The sequence below is a fragment of the Vombatus ursinus genome, unplaced genomic scaffold (assembly GCF_900497805.2).
Source record: "Vombatus ursinus unplaced genomic scaffold, bare-nosed wombat genome assembly UNPS02008961.1, whole genome shotgun sequence".
Taxonomy (NCBI): Eukaryota; Metazoa; Chordata; class Mammalia; order Diprotodontia; family Vombatidae; genus Vombatus; species Vombatus ursinus.
Genome location: NW_020948739.1, coordinates 4,312,466 through 4,330,069, shown reverse-complemented (window position 1 = coordinate 4,330,069; position 17,604 = coordinate 4,312,466). Strand labels below are relative to the sequence as shown.

The following is a 17,604-nucleotide window of genomic DNA, read 5'->3' as shown; positions in this document are numbered from 1 at the left end:
GGAACAGGAAGAAATAGGTGAAGGTTGCAGGGAATTAGATGTAGGCTCAATGTAAGAAAAAAAAACAAACCTTTTAATAGAGCTATTAAAAGCAGAATAGGCAGCCATAGGAAATTGTGGGTTCACCCTAAGCTGAATGAACACTTGCTGGGGTTGTATTAATTGGAATTCTTATATAGATAGATTACTTACAAAAAAAAAAACTAGGTAGGTAACCTCCAAGGTCCTTTGCAATTATGAGATTTTGTGAAAGCAAGGAGAGCATAAGAAATTCCCTCAAGGACTTCAGGATTTAAAGAATAAACCCCAAAACTAAATTGTCTAATGGAATCCATTCTTATAAAAGTAAGCTACTTAGAATTGAAGCCAATTAATTTTGTAATTTAATTCATAAACTTCATACCATTTATAATTTAGACAAAGATGCAAAGACAGTCAATTTTCCTGAAAAATTGAAGTTGAGGATTACTCAAAGTACAGTGAAGAGGTGCTTATGAGCACGTATGCCACATTACAAGTGAATTATTGAAGAAAACTGGTGTAAAGGGTACTATCAGAGAAATGTATAAATGGAAAAAAATGATTGGGTTGGTTATGTAGTAAGAGTAAGGGACAACCAAAGGATAACCCACCTGTTCTGCTGGTAGCCACATGATGTGAAGAAGGCCACAGCATATTGGGTGCACTCCTATGATGGATTTTTGGGAGGACATGAATGAAAGTTACCCATATGAGGCAGCTCGTGGCTCAGTGAATAGAGCCTGCAGTCAGGAAGACCTGAGTTCAAATGTGGCCACTTTCACTTTCTTTCTGGCCTTTTTCATTTTCACTGGCCTCTGATACCTTCTGTGACTGTGACTGTGAGCAATTCACTTCACCTTTGTTTGCCCTAGTTTCCTCATCTGTAAAATGGAGACAGTAGCACCTCCCTTGCAGGGTTGTTGTGAGGATCAAATGGGATAATATTTGCAAATGTACCTAGCACAGTGCCTGACACCAAATGGACACTATATAAATGCTTATTCCTTCCTTCCCTTCCCTCTCTTACCTCCCTCCCTCACACAAGATGCATAGGTATACATAGGTTGTGACCTGCATTGTGGGAAGGAGCACCCACATTGATTAGATCACTGATTCATTGGATTATTGGTGTAAAATGCAAAATATTTGTATCCCTAGTAGAATAGGCAAGCATTTGACATTTCCTTTTAGGTCTGTTTATGTGAATCAGAAAGAAAGATTCATGTATGTGTAATCAAGTAGCAGAAGTAGTGGATACTTGAAATTTGAAAGCTGGACACAATTGAAATGTAATTGGAATTAAATAGAAAACATTTACTTCATACTTCTAAATGAGGTTTTAATTAAAATAAAATTAGCTCATCTTTTTTTTAAAACTTATCCCTGAGTAGGAAATTTGAAACACACTTCAGTTGATGGTTGGCTTTCTCTGACTTTGATTAATCACTTTCAAAGTAAGCAGAGGATCAGTATAGTAATTTCATAATTACTCACAAGTGAATTAACTTGAAACTTTACAGTTATTTTAGTTAAAGGAGGTTTTGTATTGGTCTACCTCATATAATGCTGTATATTTTTTGTTGTGCTAATCTGAAAAAAAATCTACCTGAAGATGTTTAAGTTGGAAATAGTTTCTATATATACGCATACATATATTTAAAATCTTTAAGCATTGTTGGAGACTAGCTGATGAAACCATCATTGTGGTTAAAAATTGGAAAGCCTTCAATAAATGTAGCTTTCTGTAAGTTATAATTCCATACTAATGAACCAGCTTGCCTTTCCCAAGAGAAGGGTTAAAAATAAAACTTTGAACTGCCCAAAAGAATCAAAATGGTAACAGGACTTGATTATTTATGCTGAAAGTAAATGAAATGTAGATTAAATACAAGTGCAAGCCTAAGTGCCTCAGCAACTTAAAACATCTTCTAAGTGTCAAAATGAAATAAGATAAACAAAAATGTTATAGAATGTACATCTTTTGATCTGCATAATAAAAAGCCTCCATGGAAATGAACTACATAACCTTTCCAAAAAAAGGAATAGAGAATGTATGATATTCTTTTATCAAGTATCATGCAGGATATAATTTTATATGTAGTACAGTATAAAGTTCCTTATCTTTGGAGATCTCTAAGCAGAGACTTTGTCACCTTTTGTCGTGGATGTTGAAAAAGAAGCTTCATTCCTTAAGTAGAATTTGTATAAGACTACACCTCTGAGGTCTCTTCTGGCTTTTAAATTCTTGCTTCTATGATGTACTTAATATAGTGGCATAGTTCTTAGGATTTAAGCTTCTAATATAGTAGAGGCTATTTTAAAAATATTTTCAATTTATGGAATAAAATAAATATTTCTGTAACATAGCGCAATAAAAAGATGATTACACATGAAACTGCAAATCTATACTTTTTTAATTGATACACAGGCAAGCAAAAAAGAGCATTTTAATTTAGACAAAGATACAACAATGTTCAATTCTAGAAGTTGAGGATTACTCAAAGGACAATGAAGTCCTTGCAGCAGGCTTTGAGTTTTTTTTTTAAAAATTTTTAGAAATGACCTCTTTTGTGTGTGTGTGTCTCTCATCTCTCTTGCTTAGAGTAAGAAAACTATTGTTTAATAATAGAAACTGAGTACTTAGGTTTTTATGTGTTACTGTGTTGATTGTTATGGCCATTCTTTGCTATAACATTTGCTAACTGAGAAAACTGTATCTTACATGTATATTTCAATTTTTCTTACAAAACCAAGATCCTTTAACTGATAACTTTTCTTCCATTTTAAAATATTTATTTGAGAAAATCTTATAAATACTCTTGGATGATTTTCCTAACATTGTATGAAGAAAATGAGATATATTTAGTAGATTTTGGTTAGAGGGAATATTATTCAATTTTGAATGATAAAAGAGAAAACCACAATGAAATTCACAAGGAAAAGTTAAGCTTTCATTATTATACTATGTATATGGATCTCCTGTAAGTTCATACTAACTATATTCTTGTTTTGTAATTTCAAAGTTTTATAAGCTTAAAAGGAAGGTAAAATCCTTATAGAAAAGTCTCTTTCTGTATGTGCTCAGTTTTCTTACTTTCAATTACCTTTTAATATACTCTCCATTTTTAAAGATATGCTGCATATATAATGCAAGAAATTTATTTTAAAAGGAAGTATTGCCAATCAGTCTAAATTTGTTACACTTAAAATTTGATGGTCTACAGACAATTTATAATCCTTTTCTTGTTATAAAATATTGTCAAATTTGTAGTAGTATCAGTTAGAAAGTTTATGGAAACATTGTTTAAGGTGGTTTAAAATAGAACTAAATCTTTAATTTGAATTTGATGGCACCTGTTTTCATTTTGTTCCCCCGGCAACATCACTGGTACCAAAATTGCCCATAGACCACCCTGGTTTTTGAGAAGAATGAAATCATTCTGGCTTTTACATTTCATCCTTTTACTGACTAAATATTTAAACAGAGTTATAAAACATCTGTCAGAGCTTGTGAACTCTCTCTAGAGTAAAAGAGTTTAGGACACACAATTTGAAGTTTTGCATAAAAAAATCCCTGACTAATTTTAGTTTGTCTTGTTTACTTATGCTAAAATTTTATTTAAAAGTAGAATAGAAAAATTACCAATGGTGACAAGAAATAAAAAAAAAAACCTGGGCCTTGAAAACTGTGGTTTGGAAAGCTTTGACTTCTCTTAGTTTACTTACTGACAAGTTGAGTTGAAAGTTGACTTTTTTTTCTTTTTTAAAAAGACAGCATGATCTATTTTTTAAGGTCTGAGAAGCCAAGGTTAGTTCCAGATGTGAATTAAAGTTTACTCTATTGGGGCTCCTGTGGGAAAAAGGTAAAGCCAACACAAATGTTACCTTCAGTTGTATGCCCTTATGCCTTTCTAAAAGGGTCTGCACGTTTTCACTGCATGTATATTGGTTGCTGTGTTTGGGAGTCTGAAACATGTTAAAGCATCATGGTTCTATCTATTTTTGGAGTGAGGGTAGTTAAGGATTAGAAGGTGTAGAATAAATATCTGGAAAATATTATGTTCATATCCAGAAACAAAAATAACTCTTCTTTCTGGTATCTCCTAATATGCAAGCTGAGTCAGCCATGCTAGATTAACAAATATTCTTGTGGTCATTGCTTTCATAAGGAGAGATTTATTCCAGTCTTTTCCAAAAGAAAATTCAGATTACAGAATTTTGTTTTATGTTGGAAGATTTGGGGTGGTAGACAGGAAAATCTTTGTCTTTCATTTGTATCTAATGCCTTGTGGCATTACTTAGGTTTATATCCTGTCTCTAAGATATTTGTAGGAGGGTGGGGTTCCTCAACCAGATTTGAATTCATGCAAACTTTTTGGCTAACAATAAGCTCAACTCATATTGAAATCTGTTAAAGTGATCATTTGTTCTTTACTAAGATTAATCTTTTTGGTAGCAGATAATTTATATAATTTCCTTATTGAGCAGCATATGGGTTGACTTTTTCCCAAATAAGTTTTTCTTTATATGATTTTATTTTTTATGTATTGCAAGGTCACAGAAATACAATCTTAGCCTGAATAAGAGTTTGTAACTGTTTCATGAAATCCATTCATTACAGGAAAGGTAAATATTATGTAAATAGTGAGTACTCTTAATAGACTGCTATTTAAACTCCACACAAGGAGTCCCCCACGACATGGAAATCATAGGTCTAAGACCTCTCTATTCCCAATTTTTAAAAGGGGAGAGTTTAAGTTTTTCATATTCCTTCTTCATAGGGTATTATTCTCTTAGGAGCTGTATGAACCATAAGAATCTGAGGAAGTTTGCTATTCTCTTGTGTCCTGTTCCTTTTAGATGGAATTGGAGGAAATCCCTTGTGATTGTCTCTGACTGCCACCCCGCAGATATAGGTGTCTTTGTGAACTAGTAGACTTTATAGTCTACCGTAAAGACCTAGTGTTACAAGTGTTAGTTGTGATTTGTAGTTTTGATTTTTCATTATCCATTTTTACCTATCTATATCATCTTAGGTATGACACTACCTTTCCTCTGTGAAGCCCTTCCTCCTGCCTCTGTAATTTTGGAGCAGGGAAGGTAGTAATAGGAAAAAGGTGAAAAGGTAATTGTAAGTTCTAGATCTCCAAAAATTTTAATGATGGATTTTGGATCCTTGGTCTCAGGACTGCTTTAGTTTGGTCTATTACACTGACAATCACTTTTTGAAATTCCTGAGCCAGGAAATTATTTTTGTTTATTCTCCATTATTAATTTCGTACGCCAGTGGTTCAAACCCATATTTTACTGTTACTTTTTTCAGTGGATTTAGAGTGAATCTTCTTGGTAGAGAATAACTCTTAATATCATGAAAGATAAGACCTGTTCAAATGTTGTATTTGACCAACTCCTTAAATTAAGCATGAAGTCTAAAGGAGATAAAGGAATGCCCTAAAAGACTATAATCTGTCTTTCTATTCCATTTTTTGGGGGTTTTTCAGGGAAGTTTAAGGTATGTAGGGGAAAGAGAACTAGCATAATCTTAGTCCTGTGATATGGAAAGAAGTAACTATATAGTTAATCAGTGAAGTGGGTGCATTAATAAATGTGGGTTAGACTTTTTCTCCTCGTGAGTGTCATGTAGAGAGTATTGGCAATTTTTTGGACTTGAACATTTGTAGAATCTAGTAAAAATCCTAAGTGGAGAGTGGCAGAGGATCAAGGTTGGGGGGGGGAGGGGCGGAGAGTAGAAAGGTACTAAAAAATTCTGCTGCCATTTTTTCCTAAGGGAAAAAAACCAGTAGGTGAAGCCGGCTTAAGTCTTGTGGGTCTGTTGGAAATTTTGTAGTTCCAAATGATTTTTAAACACCTTTGCCAGTCTGTTGAAGATTAAGTGATGTCTGAGTCTTTGCTTTTCTAGGCTAAGTAATCTCTGTTCCTTTAACTTATTCTCCTTAATATTTATGAAGTGGGTAAGTGATAACTGATACCAGAAGGTAAAGTAAATTTTATTGTTCTTATTTCATACATTCAAGAAAATGAAGCACAGACAGAATATTTTTACTTTCTCAAGGTCACTTAGGGATTCTGAACCAGAATTGTAAAGATACCTCATCTTTTGACTTGGAGGTCTTAGGGTCTCTAGATTTTCATTGGATCACATTCTCTTAGAATTACAGAGAGAAATTCAAAATATGAGCTAAGAAAAGTAATAGCCATATATAATTAAAAGTTTTCAATAAGCATGAGTTTCAGAGTTTTCATTTTAATAGACACATCTATGAATATCTAATCCAATTAAAGACTGTAAGAAGAGAAAAAGATTAGGAAAGGCACCAGCTAATGAAGAGCATTATGAAAGTTGAGGTATTTCATCAGATTGCAACTAAGTTTAGGGACAGGGACAAGAGACTGAATCTGTGATTTTATTGAGAGAAGGAACTCCCAGAGGAAGAAGATCCCTTGATCAATGAAGTTGATCTCTTTAATTTATAATCTTAGAGTTGCCTAGACCTGAGAGATTAAATTACTTGCCCTGGATCACACAGCAAGTATGTGTCAGAAGTCAGACTGGAACCCAGTTTTTCCTGGCTCCAGGGCCATCTCTTGGTCTACTCTCCAAGGGACATAGCTCATAGGTAGATTATTTGACTGCAGCTCAGTTTGTTGAATTAAAAATTTAAACATATATTCATGACTTGTACTTATCTCTAAAGCCACAGATGATCAACTTCAGATTATTCAGTTGCTTTTTTCTGACTTTCACAGGTGTTTCCTCTTCAATTCATTTGTTTCATCTTCAATTGCTTTTTGACATCTACAATAGAGATGTAGTAAACCCATTGACCCAGTTATGAGCTTTCACAGTGACCTGATCAAATTGTTTGATTTAAACTATGTTGTCGCCAAAGTGATAATATCAACATCGTGATATAGGGTGTCAGACTGCTGAGGTCTTTGTCTGGGTCCTCTTAAATATGAACTTTGAAGCCATCAAAACCTTAAACACTGTATCTTATGTGTTGAGTGCTATTTTAACATGTTTAAAAATAACTTTTTCATTAATTTTTTTCTTTCTTTTTTTTTGGGGAGGAGACTGGTTCTTCCTATTTCTCACAGGCTAGAAGTTCGGTGGCTACTCACTATGCTAGGTCCCATTACTAATTGGCATGGGAGCTTTGACCTACTTCATTTCTGACCTAGGCTAGTTTGCCTTTTCTTAGGCAATCCTGTTCTTAGAGGCTCACCATATTGGGGCCAGACTTAGTGTAGACACCTGATCCAACTTAACTGATTGTAGCTCAGAACTTTGGAGTTCAAACAATCAATCCATCAGCATCCCATCCCCCACTCTCACCCCCATAACAAGGATTATAGATTTGCGCCTAGTATGCCTGGTATCTCTTAATTTTTCGAAAAAGGAAAAGAAAATAGCAGCTAGCAAAGTTCCTTCAGTACTTGTCTTTCAGAACATGCTTTAAAACTCTGTTTGGTTTTCAGGATTAAAATGTGCAGATGGCAGAATTACATAAAAAAGAGTTTGGCCTTTTGGAGGCATCCAAAGAACCTCATTTTTCATAAGTCATTCACAATGTGTGTGGCCTTTTATCTCCTGCTCGACTAATCTCTGTATTGAAGAAGTTATTTTTTTTTGAAGGTTAGATTATATGTGCATGTGTTTCCAGTCAGTTGATAGGATATTTGATTTTGAATAATAAAAAAGATAAAATAGAGAAGATTGCAGATAAAGAATTAAAAGATTAAAAAAAGATAAATACTAGTAACCAATATATTGAAGATCTTTATTTTCAGACTTCATATTTTTAATGTATAATTTAAAGAAAAGGTAATATTATATGCTCACTTATATTTTAAAGTAGAAAATTGGAGAGGCAGCATGGTATAGTGCCTAGAGAGATGACTTTTTTTAGGATTTAAGGTCCACCTCTGACACATACTGCCATAGTAATTTTGGAGAAATTTATTTCTGGAGAAACTTTATTTCTCAGTGTCTCAGGACAGGAAACACATTTGAAAAAGAGTGACACATACAGGGTAAAGGTAAAAGACTGGAGCAGAATATATTATGCTTCATCTGAAGTAAAAAAAGCAGGGATAGCAATCCTGATCTCAGACAAAGCAAAAGCAAAAGCAAAAGCAAAAATAGATCTTATCAAAAGAGATAAGGAAGGAAATTACATCCTGCTGAAAGGTACCGTAGACAATGAAGTAATATCCGTACTAAACATAGATGCACCAAGTGGTACAGCAACCAAATTCTTAGAGGAGAAGTTAAATGAGTTACAGGGAAAAACAGATAGTAAAACCATACTAGTGGGGGACCTCAACCTTCCCCTTTCAGAACTAGAAAAATCTAACTACAAAGTAAACAAGAAAGAAGTTAAGGAGGTAAATAGAATTTTAGAGAAGTTAGATATGGTAGACTTCTGGAGAAAATTGAATGGGGATAGAAAGGAATATACCTTTTTCTCCGCAGTACATGGCACCTACACAAAAATTGACCATGTACTAGGGCATAAAATCCTCCAATTCAGTGCAGAAAGGTAGAAATATTAAATGCATCCTTTTCAGATCATGATGCAATAAAAATTACATGTAATGAAGGGCCATGGAAAGATAGACTAAAGATTAATTGGAAACTAAATAATCTAATCCTAAAGAATGAATGGGTCAAACAACAAAAACTCCATTCAAGAGAATGATAATAATGAGACAACATACCAAAACTTAGGGGATGCAGCTGAAACAGTTCTGAGGGAAAATTTTTTATCTCTAAATGCTTATGTGAATAAAATAGAAAAAGAGGAGACCAAGGAATATTTCTTGAAATATTTCTCACTGAATATTGAATAATTAGTTAATTGAATATAAATAAGCCCTTGGGGTAGGATTCTGGAACCATTCGTAGTATAGTCTGTATTAATTGATATGCTTATATTTTTTATTTTTATCAAATCAGTCCTTATTGATGAGTAGTTTTGAACCTGAGGCCAGAATCTTCAGCTACCTGATGGACCTTTTTACCTGATTGCCCTTTTGGCAGTTCATACTCAAGGTGAGTTCAGGTCTGGTTGTGGTTACGGATGCTAGTGAAGTTGGGAGACTAATTAAGGGAATGGGGGTCAAGGTAAGGATGATTAGTAGTTAAAAGGGAGTGAGACTGTTATAAAAACTGAAAGTTGTGATTGAAGAATGGAATTTCAGAGTTCTAGATCTTGGCAGTAATGATACTTCTGAGAGACGGTGAAGAGGATGGTGTGACCATATTGCAGTGAGGGGTAGAAAAGGTGTTAAAGGTGTTGAAGAATTGTGTGATCAGTTTATTAGAAGGGCTTTATACATGAATAGTGAATTCCCTGAGAATTATTGGGGGAAAGGATAACCATTAGTAATGTGTTAACATCATTTAAAGATTTGAGGAGGTGACCTGGAAGTCAGTAGTTGATACTAAGAAAAATGAGGAGAGGGTGGTATAAATGAATTTGGTAGAGTTTACTTGTGGAAATGTTACTGAGATAGTGATAGAAGAATGGGCTGAGAGTATAGTAGTTGAATAGATATTTTATGTACCCTCCTTCTAGGATGTGTTAGGGTAGTATGATGAGGAATGTCTTCTAATGAAGAGGGTTAAAAGGCATGTAACATCCTCAGGAGAAAACCAGATTTCATTTAAAATGAAGGATTTGAAGCAATGTTGTTTGACCAATTGGAGAATGTCAGGGAGTTTTTTCAGAATAGAGCCTTGGGAACTTTATTGATTTAGTAGAATGCTGTAGGAGCCAGGTGAATAGGGATAGAGTAGACCTGATGATGAATAGCACTTATTAGTATGGGAATGAGATTTTGGGAGGAAGTGGCCTAGATGAACAGCTTTTAAGGAAGTCAATGAGACTGTATTACTGAAATTGGGGAGGTAGATTGGTGTGATAGAATTTATCACACCTTTTGGGGTGTGTGTGTGTGTGAGTTGTGAGGTGTGAGAGAATTTGTAGAGTTAATATGCATCATTGTTTGAAATAGAAATTGGAATGTTGTTATTTTGGAATGTGCCTGAATGAGATTTTACCCCAGACTATCTTGCTCTTAGTGATGGAAGTAGGACTTTTAGTTAGAGAAGACAGTGATGGGTAGAGCTCAATGAAATCAAGGAGCTCACAGTCTAATGGGGAAGACAATATGCAAAAACAACAACAATAACAACAACAACAAAACTATATACAAACAAACTGTATACATGTTAAATATGAACTAATCAAGTGAGGGAAGAATTAAGGGGGTATGTCTCTTTGTAAAAGGTGGGATTTTTATTTGGGACTTGAAGTCAGGGAAGTCAAGAGGTGGAGATGAGGAGGGAGAGCATTCCAGGAATGGGGGAACAGCCATTTAAAATGCCTGGAGCTCTTGTTTGAGGAATGGCAAACTGGATTGAAGAGTGCATGATTGCAAATAAGGAGTAAAAAGACTGGAAAGGTAGGGGGAAGGGACTAGATTATGAAAATCTTTAAATGCCAAACAGAGGATTTTATATTTGACCTTAGAGGCTATAGGGAGCCACTGGAGTTTATTGAGTAGGGAAGTGACATGGTCAGACCTGTGATTTAGGAAAATCACTTTGATGGCTGAATGGAAGATGGACTGGAATGGAGAGAAGCTTGTGGCAAGGAGACCTACTAGCACGCTCTTGTAATATACCAAACATGAGGTAATAAGAGCTTGCACCATAGTGGTGGCAGCATCAGAGGAAAGAAGAGAGCATATTTGAGAGATGTTGCAAAGATGAAATTGACGAGCCTTGGCAACAGATTGGATATGGGGGAAGAGTGATAGTGAAGAATTGAGGATGACACCTAGGCTGTGAGCCTGTGGGACTGGGAGGATGGTGTTGCCCTTGATAGTAATAGGGAAATTAGGAAGGGGGAAGTACTTAGGGAGAAAGATAATGAGTTCAGTTTGGCCATACTGACTTTAAGATGTTTACTAAACATCTAGTTTGAGGACAGGATAAGTAGAAATGAGAATCGTTAGCATAGAGATGGTAGTAAAATCCTTAGGAACTGATGAGTTACCAGGGAAAGAGGGCCTTTGACAGAATCCCTGAGGGACACCTATAGTTACAAGATACGGATAGGATGAGGATCAAGCAATGGAGATTGAGAAGGAACGTGAGTATAAGAGCAGAAGTGCCACATGGTGGGGCTGATATTTGTCAAGGCTCAGTCTGTGATTTGATAAGGGGGCCAGAGATTCAACAGAAGAATAGAGTTGAACTGTCTCACCAAGGGGTCAAGATGAGGAAAAGAGAAGAGAGTAGAAATGCAGGGGAGATGACCTGGGAAAGAACTGAGACAAAGAGGGATTAAAGGGTTTGTTAAGGGAAGGCAGAGGGAGAGGTGGAAAGCTAATGGATTATGGTCAGGTAAGAGGATTTTGGAATTTTTGAACATAGAGTTGGTACATTTGTGGGTGATATCAAGATCAGAGGTATGGCATTTTGTGTATGGCTAACATGGGGTAGAAGAATAGCTCATGGGAAGGGAGTAGGTTAAGAACCTGAGTGGTTAGGGTATCTGAGGGAGAGTCAGTATATATGTTGTAGTCCCCTAGTATAACAGCAGAAGTTGGAGAGGAGAGAAAAATTGTGAGCCAGCAATAGACTTGGGCTTAACATTTTTTTCATGTAAATATAGTAACAACTTTGAATATTTTGATTCAAATCTTCATGAAATTTTACAGTTGTATTTATTTTTATTTTTATTTTTTTTAGTGAGGCAATTGGGGTTAATTAAGTGACTTGCCCAGAGTCACACAGCTAGGAAGTATTATGTGTCTGAGTTCGGATTTGAACTCAGGTCCTCCTGACTCCAGGGCCAGTGCTCTATCCACTGCGCCACCTAGCTGCCCCTACAGTTGTATGTTAACGTTAGTAAACTAATTATTTTGAACTGGAATGGATTGTAGAAGTCATCTAGTCCAAATCCCTAATTTAACAGATAAGGAAAAGAGTTCCAGAGGTAAAATAATTTGCTCACCCATATTGAGTAGTGACAAAATTTGAACCCAATCCCTCTTGACTCTAAATTCATGTTCTTTCTACTAGACTACATAAGGTCTGTCTAAGCCATTTACTCATCCAATTTTTTTTTTTAATTTGGTGTTACTGGATGTTTATGTCAAATAATATTACCTTTAGGTTTATGTTTATGTTAGAGCATCCTAATATTTAATACCTTGTATGACCTTTTCCAACCAATATACAACGTAGACATCTTTGCTGCTTATGAAAATATCTAAGAAATTTAATGTGTTTTACTTGAAAAGCAACCTATATCTATATCTGTATCTATATATCTATCTATCTTTCTATATGGAAAAGGAAGTGGAAGTGATTTGATCCACTTATAACTATTGGAAGTACCATATATTTTGATGCTTATGTACTAATGTTGATGTTCCCTTTTGTCAGTAGCTATAGAGATGTTTTGAAAGCATTTGCCTATGTGTCTGGTAAACATTAGGGTTCCATTTCAGAATTTTGCTTTGTGGTTAGGCAGTTAGTTAGCTTTTGAAATTCCAATCAAACTTTATCCTCCTCATTTAAATTTTTAAAAAATAAAAAAAACATTTATTTTTTCCTCTTTCTGGTTATAATTATTTTTATAACAGTTTAATTTTAGGATTAATGATGTTTGTGTTATCTGTTAACTCTTTCAAATAGCCTTGTTATTTTACAATTTAATGTTGAATTTCTTATCTGAAAGGCCAAGCTTACTATAAATAGCTTATAAACAATTGAAAATTTTATTTTAAAGTAATGGATCTGAATCTGAGAAGGGCAACTTGGTCTGTGATGTTACAGTTATCAAATACAGTACTGAATAAAGACATAAGGCCAAAACAATCATTCTCTTTCAGGTACAATTCCAGTAGAAAGAATGGTACTATTTTGGTTTTGTTGTTGTTGTTGTTGTTGTTGTTTTGGTTAGACAAACAGGGTTAAGTGACTTGCCCAGGGTCACCCAGCTAGTAAGTGTCAAGTGTCTGAGGTCAAATTTGAATTCAGGTTCTCCTGACTCCAAGGCTGGAGCTCTATCCACTGCGCCATCTAGCTGCCCCTACTTTGGTATTCTTTGTTTTATTTCACTGGGTAGTTTCTTATCATTTATTTCATGTCTTTATTTTGGACTTGGAATAGCATTTTAAGGGGTCTTGTTACATTGGTCTTCCATTGCCAACCCATTCTGTTCACTGCAGCCACACTAATCTTCTTGTAGCATTATGTTAATCATGTTACGCTGTGTTTAACACCTTTAAATTGCCCTCAACTGCCTACAGAATACAGTTCAAACGGCTTAGCCTGGCGTTCTGGTGTTCTATAATTTGACCACTGCTTACTTTTCTAGCTTCGTTTCCCACTATTCCCTTAATACAAATTCTGCTGTATCCAAATGAGTGTACTGGTTATCCTTGGAATGTACTTCTCACACATACTTGACTTTGTCCTTTTGTTCTTCTAGTTCCTTCTGTCTTGAATGCCTTTCCACACATCACTCAAGGTTCAGATGAAATGCTGTCACTTCATGAATCCTTCTGGGTTCCAAGGATTTGTTTCTCCAAGGAACTCATGTAGTACTTTATTCTTATCTCTTCTTTTAGATCATAAAGACAAGGACCTATATTAAACATTTTTTTTTAATCTGTGGGAGTACTGCTTTCATGGTAGGTCTGTCTGCTGATAGATGCCGATAGGACCTCAGAACTAGAATCACATGCTCACATATAAGTCAGAACAGATTAGCTTGTGGTCAGTTTCCATTGTTGGCTACCCCTCTGATAATTTAGCCAGCTTTGGACTTAAAACCAAATTCCTGCCTTTCCCAAGGAACTACATACAGACCAGTAGGACATAAAGATATGTACATTGCTGTGGTCAATTTGTGTGTTATTTTCCTGGCTCTGCTTGCTTCAACTTTGTGTTTTTTCCTGGTAGTCTTTCCATACTTTTCTATATGCTTTCTCATGGTTGTTGTTTCTTTCTTATAGCACAATAATATACCATAACGTTCACACTTAGTTTAGCTATTTTCCAGTCCATGGATATCTGCTTTGTTTCCAGTTCATTGCTATCACAAAAAAGTAACACTATAAATATTTTGGGGTGTGTGTGTGTGTGTGTGTGTGTGTATACATTGCTATCACAAGAAAGTACCATTATAAATATCTTGGGGTATGTGTGTGCATATGTGTGTGTGTGTGTGTGTAGCCCCTTTTTTCAATGACTTCCTTGATGTATATGCTTGTCTATATTGTGTATGTGTGGATGCTCTGTTCATTTAAGATAAATAGTGCTGTCTAGTAGTGAAAGGTAGAGAAAAAGTTTTCATGTAAGAGATTTATATAAATTGTTGAATGAGGTTTATATTAATTGTCAAAGGATGTAAGATATTGTCACTGTCATGAATTTAATAGGAGTGAAAGTAGGAAGAGAACTTAAAATATACACTTCTGATATATGTGTGTGAAGAAACAGCTTTTAAATTGAATTTGGACGGTTTTGGAGTAAAAAAAGATCAATTGTGTAAAATATATGGACTCATCTCTTTGTGAATGATAGAGAATTTTGTCTAACTTGTATGGGAAAATGTAATGTTATAAAGAGTTAGAGAAAAATTTTTATTTATTAAAAATAGAAAAATGAATGCAAAGTAATTTTCAAGGCACCGAAGACGTGGATGACCATTCTGAGACCTTCAAGACTAAAAGTATGAAAGTAGCTCATTCATTGCATGTAGAGGACCAGGAGTGAGATGATCCAGGTACAAATCATAGCTCCGCTACATTCCAGCTAAGTGAAGCCTCAGTTTCCACCATCATAAAATGGGAATGAAAGTTTTTATATTACCTCCCCGCAAGATAAGCAGAATGCTTTGTAAAGCATTTTATAAATGTGAGTTCTTATTATTTTGAGCTGTGAATAGTAGTCTTCAAAACCAAACAAGAATACTCTTCCTTTTTAATTCCATATATCCTAAACCTATAAATCCTTCAGCTTACCTAACTTCTTTTGTGAAACCTTTCTTTTCATTGATCAACAATGATGTTTAGATAATTGTAGTCCCCACTAGTCTACACTATATTGTGCTTCAATGCCAAGTTTGTGATTAAAAAAAAAAAAGCAAAGCTCATTCATTTAATTCTTTCATCTGGATGGACTGAAATATATTCTTCCCAGAACACTTTCTCCTAGTTATTCTCTCTGAGATGCTCTCCAGGTTTCTCCATTCTGTAGAAGTCTTTATGTGCATAGATCTTTAGTTAATTTAAGTAGTTCTTGCATATATGAAGCCTGAAAATGTATTTGCTTTGCAACTAACAAAAGATTAAAGGTCCTTTTATGAAATTTTGGATTTGGATTGGAGGCCCAGAATTCGACTTATTATTTTTGGAGTTTTCTTTTTCTCCAGATCAATATTTAAAGAGATTACTTGTATTTCTGCCTTCTCATTCTTAAAAAAATGTTAGGAGTGTGGTTATCTTAAGATAACGTAACTGAGATGTTGATGAAGAAAAAAACTTTCCCATAGTAGCAGTCCTCAGAGAATCCATTCTGTCATTCAGTATCAAGCCGCCACTGGTGTCAGCTTCATCTCAGCAGGAGCCCCAGGTTATAAAATCAATGTACATAGATTCCAGTAGCCACTAATTAATAGATAAGAATAATGAAACAAAGAATTTTATAACAAATACTGAGCTTGACTTCAATTCCAGGGAAAATTCTAGAACCGATCATTAAAGCTTTGGTTGGTAAACATTTTGCTTGGAAGCAGTGATTACAAAGAGCCAGCATGTCTTCATCAAGTACAAGTTATGTCAGATTAACCTCATTTCTTTCTTTCTTTTTTTGACAGGATTAAACTAGTAGATAACGAGAATGGAGTGGCTATAGTTTAATAGATTTTAGCAAAGCTTTTTAAAAAAGTATCTCATACTGTTCTTGTGGAGAAGATGGAGACATATAGATTAGATGATACCATCAGATGGATTCAGAATTGTTTGGATTGCTGGACTCTATAGTTTTTAGTAAATCAGTGTCACCATGGTAGAAGGTATTCAGTGTAATACCCGAGGGATCTGTACTTAGCCCTGTGCTGTTTAACAGTTTCATCAATGACTTGGATAGAAGCTTAGATAATATGTTCATCAAATTTGTAGGTGACACAAAACTGGTAGGGATAACTAAGACAATGGATGACAAAGTCAGCATCCAAAAGGATCTTTTCAGCTAGAGCATCAGACCAAATTTAATAAGATGAAATGCAATAGAAATAAGTGCAGTCCTGTATTTGGGTACAGAATTCATCCTGGGAAGTGCAAAGGAAAGTGGGAGCATGATTAAACAACAATTACTCTGAAACAGATCTGGGGTTCTAGTGAAATGCAAGCTCTTTGATCAAGTCAATTGATAAGTATTTATTAAGTGAATGCTACGTTCTAAGAGCTGGAAATATGAAGAAAAATTAAAATCAGCCCTTTACCTCCAGGAGCTTACATTCTAATGGGGAAAATGTATATACATACATGCATGACACATATATACACTTCATATATATATACACATGCAAGGTACACACAAAGTAGATATAGGGCAGCATTAGAAAGGAAGTCATGAGCAGCTATGGGGATCAAGAAAGGCCTCTTTTGGAAAGTGGCGATTGAACTGAGTCTTGAAGGAAGCCAGAGGTTCCATGGGGCAGAGGTGAGAAGGGAGAAGAAACTCTCATATCTATGTTTTGACCTTCCCTACGTATATAGAATATTACATTTTGTATTGTAGTTAATTAGTATAAACCTTGCCTCATGCAGGAAGTCTTCCCAAGTCACCTCCACTGCTAGCTCCATCCTCCTAAGATTATATTTCATTTATATTATATATATATCTTGTTTGTACATAGCTATTTGCATGCTGTATCCTCCATAGGAATGTGAGCTCCTTGAAAACAGGGACCTTTTTTTTCCTTTTTTTTCTTTTTTGTATCCCTAGAACTTATCACAGTACCTAGTACATAGTAAGCACTTAATGCTTTGATTGATTATATTTTTCTTATTCTAATTACGATGTTGTGAGTTCCTTTAATATAGAGTTGCACAGTTGTTTTTTATTGTTTTGTCTTTGAATCTTGCCCATTTTGCACATAATAGGTGCATATTTAGTATATATGGAATTAAATTGATCTAAAGATAGGTATCTTTATTGAGCATAATTGCAAACTTAAAAATTCTACCATTAAACAAATTACAACCTGAACAGATAAAACCTAGTTCATTTTTACAGGTTTATCAGGATTAGTGTCTAAAAGAAGCTCATTTACTATTTTAATGTGTCCCTTAGCATTATATATCCCTACCATTTGGACTTAATATCACCTTATATATAAATGTCTCTCAAAGGAAGGAAAAGCTATCTTTGGTTAACTATCATTGGAATGGTTATTTGAAACCTGTAATCACACAGTTCTTTCAAATTCTTATCATATTACCAAAATTTCATCAGAAACAGATGTCAGC

The 17,604-nt window shown here is 34.8% G+C and overlaps 1 protein-coding gene across 2 annotated transcripts in view; it reads left to right on the top strand.

Annotated features, from left to right (window-relative positions):
• Positions 1–17,604, top strand: part of STK3 (serine/threonine kinase 3) — a 447,757-nt gene that overhangs the window by 165,278 nt on the left and 264,875 nt on the right. The gene's annotated exons all lie outside the window — the stretch shown is intronic.